General features: G+C 40.3%; 1 non-coding gene across 1 annotated transcript; it reads right to left on the reverse strand.

Moving 5' to 3' along the window:
* Positions 1-3,307: 3,307 nt before the first annotated feature.
* LOC142453858 (U1 spliceosomal RNA) lies at positions 3,308-3,470 on the reverse strand. Its single transcript, XR_012785441.1, has one exon. It is a non-coding gene; the product is annotated as a U1 spliceosomal RNA (small nuclear RNA).
* Positions 3,471-3,833: the final 363 nt, after the last annotated feature.

A 3,833-nucleotide genomic window follows, 5' to 3' on the forward strand; every position in this document is an offset into this window, starting at 1 on the left:
TTAAATAAATGTGCACTCATTTTTCATGTCAGGCATCTAACAAATATAAAATGATAAAATACTGAAATATGCCGAACACCATGGTGACACCAAATGTATCTTGAAACTTTTTTCCAAATACAAATAAAGGCGGCATCATGCACAGCATCCGTCAATAACCGATGACAATTCAATACCGAGTTTTTTCCCTGTTTAAAGTTTACCTGTTGTACATGTGTCATCAAACAAATTATATATTTATAAAGAATAACTTTCTTATAATTAGTAATGCTTAGAAACAGGAGAAATGCTATAACATTTGGCATGGAATTTTCTTAAAACCTAACTGTTTTATACCATGGTCCAATGGAGAACTCCTTGCAAATAATTACAAACCTTGCATATATCTTTATGCAGAGTTTATTTTTATTTTATCTCTTTTGTCCCTTTGGGCAGCCTTGCTGGTGTCGTGGTTCTGAATTGGGTTCTTAACCACAAGGTCAGCAGTTCAAAACCACCGGCTGTTCCAAGAGAAAAAGATTAAATGTTCTTCTCGTATGAAGAGTTACACTCTCAGAAGCTCACTGGGGAAGTTTTACGCTGTCCTGTAGAGTGGTTATGAGTTGGCATTGACTTAATGGCAGTGAGTTTCATCTGGTTGATTATCCCTTTGTTAATTAACTGGGATAATTTCCATTACATCGCTGTGACAACGCCAGGGGCATCCTGTTCTGGATGAATATTTAGCTACGAAGCCTCAATCATCGGGTGGCAAGTCATAACTTATTTGGCTTCCAGTCGTTCTTCATCAATACTCAACATGAAAAATAATTGAACATACTTTCGTAGGCCATCTAGAAACTCTTATCAGGTACTGTTTCTTTGTTTGTTTTTACCTAAGTTTTCATTTTAGTTTTACACCGTGATTTCTGACCTTTATTAGCAGCTTACTTTTCTGAACTTAACAAAAAGAAAAGATCAAAATCTCCATTCCAGATGGAAATAAGGAATCCCAGGAGAAGTGACATCCTGTAGCCTCAGCTTCTAGAAATCACCTTTAAAAATAACCTGTGAGTAATTGCGTATTAAATAATTAGTCCTTTCCATGTGCAAAATTGTTACTTCGGGATGCTCTCTGTCTTCACTTGTCTTGCTTGCCATTGTTGGAGGCCAGTTTCAAACAGTTCCAAATTATCCTCAGAACCCAAAACATGGGTGTCTGCATAATAGAAGTGGTGGCAACTTTTCCCTTTGATGGAGTGCACGTGTACGTATCTGTGGTGTGTGTGTGTGTTGTCTGCACATGCGAACCTCCACTGACATTCAGAGCAAAATGTGCTGGCTTTGTGGTCAACCTTTGTAACACACATTCTGTTTGGCATTAGAAATGCGATGCCGTTATAAAATAGCTCAATTCATTTAATCTGTGTTTGAAACTAAATCCCTACACAATGCTATAACATCACCTTAAAGGGGACATCTTCTGCATAAGAATTATACCACTTTCTGCTTTCTGAGCTCTGTTTTGGGGCAAAAGCTACCCATTTGGTCCCTACCATTGATTGGATTGCGGGTGCATTCCTTCCTGATGCTATCACGCACTTTATGACTCTGTCTATTCTTTGTCTTCATGGAAAGAAGAAAGAATGGAAACATGAGATGCAGGGAGGAAGGTGAGAGAGGGCCATGGGTGGAGGGGAGGGTGGATTGCTACTTATGTCCCAAAACAAAACAGCTGCATTAACTATAATAAAGGAGCACACCCAGTGGAAAACACAACAGATGCTATTAAAATAAAAACACTTATGCACATTAAGAGACATTATCAAAAGGGTAAACTGAGAGCCTACAGGTTGGGGAAAATCTTGATCAATGACAACGGACAATAGATAATTACCTAAAACTCTATGAACTTCTGCAACACCCCAGTCAGAGAAAACCAGATGACCCAGTGTAAGCTGGACACAGGACAGGAAGAGACAATTCACCAGGGGAGACTCACTTCAGTGGTCAGCGAACACAAAGACAACCACTCGAGTCTCATCCGAAGTTAATCCAGCGTGCCAGTGAAGTCCCACGGACTCTCACCGTGACACTGGCTCTCCAGTAACCATGGCAGCTATTTAATGATCTTGGTATTACTGGCAGGATGGGCAGTGTCAACCCTTCCACGAGCTGCTCTGTCTGTGTTGATTCATGTTGTTAGGTCCTGTCACGTTGGTTCTTGCTCCTTGAGACCCAATGTATACTAGAAGGAAACACTGCCCAGTCTTGTCTGCTCCATCCCTATCATCACGTTGGAGGTCTCTCACTGCCATCAAGTCTACTCCGACTCATAGCAACCCTAAATGACAGGGTAGAACTGCCCCTATGGGCTTCTGAGATTGTAGCTCTTTCCATTCTTGCTGCTGAGGTGCATTCTGGCTGTCGTTGATCCAGAATAGATTATGCTAATTCTTCTGGCAGCCCACAATACTTTCAATCTTCTTTGCTGGCAGCATAGCTCAGATACACCAATTCTTCTTTGGTCTTCTCTATTCAATGTCCAAATTCCACATGCATATGACGTGATTGAAAATGGTCTGGCTTGTGTCAGGGGTACCTTCATCCTCACAATGACATCCTTTCCCTTCGACACTTAAGAAATTATGTCCAGCAGATTTGCCCAATGCAATGTGTCATTTAATCTCTTCACGGCCGCTTCTATGAGCATTGACTGTGGGTCCAAGGAAGATGGATCTCTCATTTTAACATGATGTGAACTTATCGCTCCAGCTGGTAGCATTTGGGGCTTCTTTCCATTCGGCTGCAATTCACACTGATGCTCGCAGTCATTGATCCTTCACCAGCTAGTGTTTCAAGTTCTCCTTGCTTTGCTTTCAACAAGCAACGTTGTGTCATTTACATATCACAACTTGTTAAGAAGCCTTCCTTCAATCTTTACACAAGGCAGCCTCCTCTGATGATTTTCTCAGCATACACATTGAATAAGTATGATGAAAGGATACAACCTTGACTCACTCCTTTCCTGATTCAAACCACCCAGTATGCCCTTTTTCTGTTCCCACAACTGCCTCTCAATCCACACACTCATTCTTCCGCTCAAGCACAACAATGTATCCTGGAAGTCCCGCGCTTCTCAACACTGGTCATAGCTTGTCACGAGGCACACAGCCATTGCCTTTGCATGTTGAATAAAACGCAAGTAAACATCTTTCTGGGTTTCTTTTCTATCAGTGAAGATCCATCTGATGTCAGTAATGATATCGCTTTCTTTTAATCAATTAATAGTGATCAATATTTTGCGTTCATGAGTGATATATATATGTGTGTGTATATATATTGCAGTCCCCCACTACCACACATTATGCAGTCGACTTTCCCACATGTGGGGAAATCGCAGGGGTCAGCACATCCAGAGGGCAATGGATAAGCCTCCCTCTGGGAAAACCACCTTCGTGATCATGGTATCTCTCCTGCCAGGTAAGTATTTATGAGTGATATTTGAGTTCATGAGTAAAACTAGCTTTGTATTCTATCATTTAAAAATTATCTTTTGCTCATGTGTAATAGTTTATGTAGTCTTAAGTCTAATACAATCATACAATAGTCTAATATTTTCTTATAAATTTAATTTTTAAGTACAAATCATTTCAGATACCTGCAATGTTATATAATAAAGGAAGCTGGTGAACCTACTCAGGTTAAGACATTATACTCTGCAAAGAGGTAGTAAAATTAACTGTGAAAACTTCATGGCTCACATTGCTCCCTTTGGCTACACAGAGTCAATCCTCATATTGGATTGGGTTCTTAAGACTCACATGTATTCCTTTATATGCTTACTATGTACC

The sequence above is a fragment of the Tenrec ecaudatus genome, chromosome 7, assembly GCF_050624435.1.
Source record: "Tenrec ecaudatus isolate mTenEca1 chromosome 7, mTenEca1.hap1, whole genome shotgun sequence".
In the NCBI taxonomy this organism is placed as follows: Eukaryota; Metazoa; Chordata; class Mammalia; order Afrosoricida; family Tenrecidae; genus Tenrec; species Tenrec ecaudatus.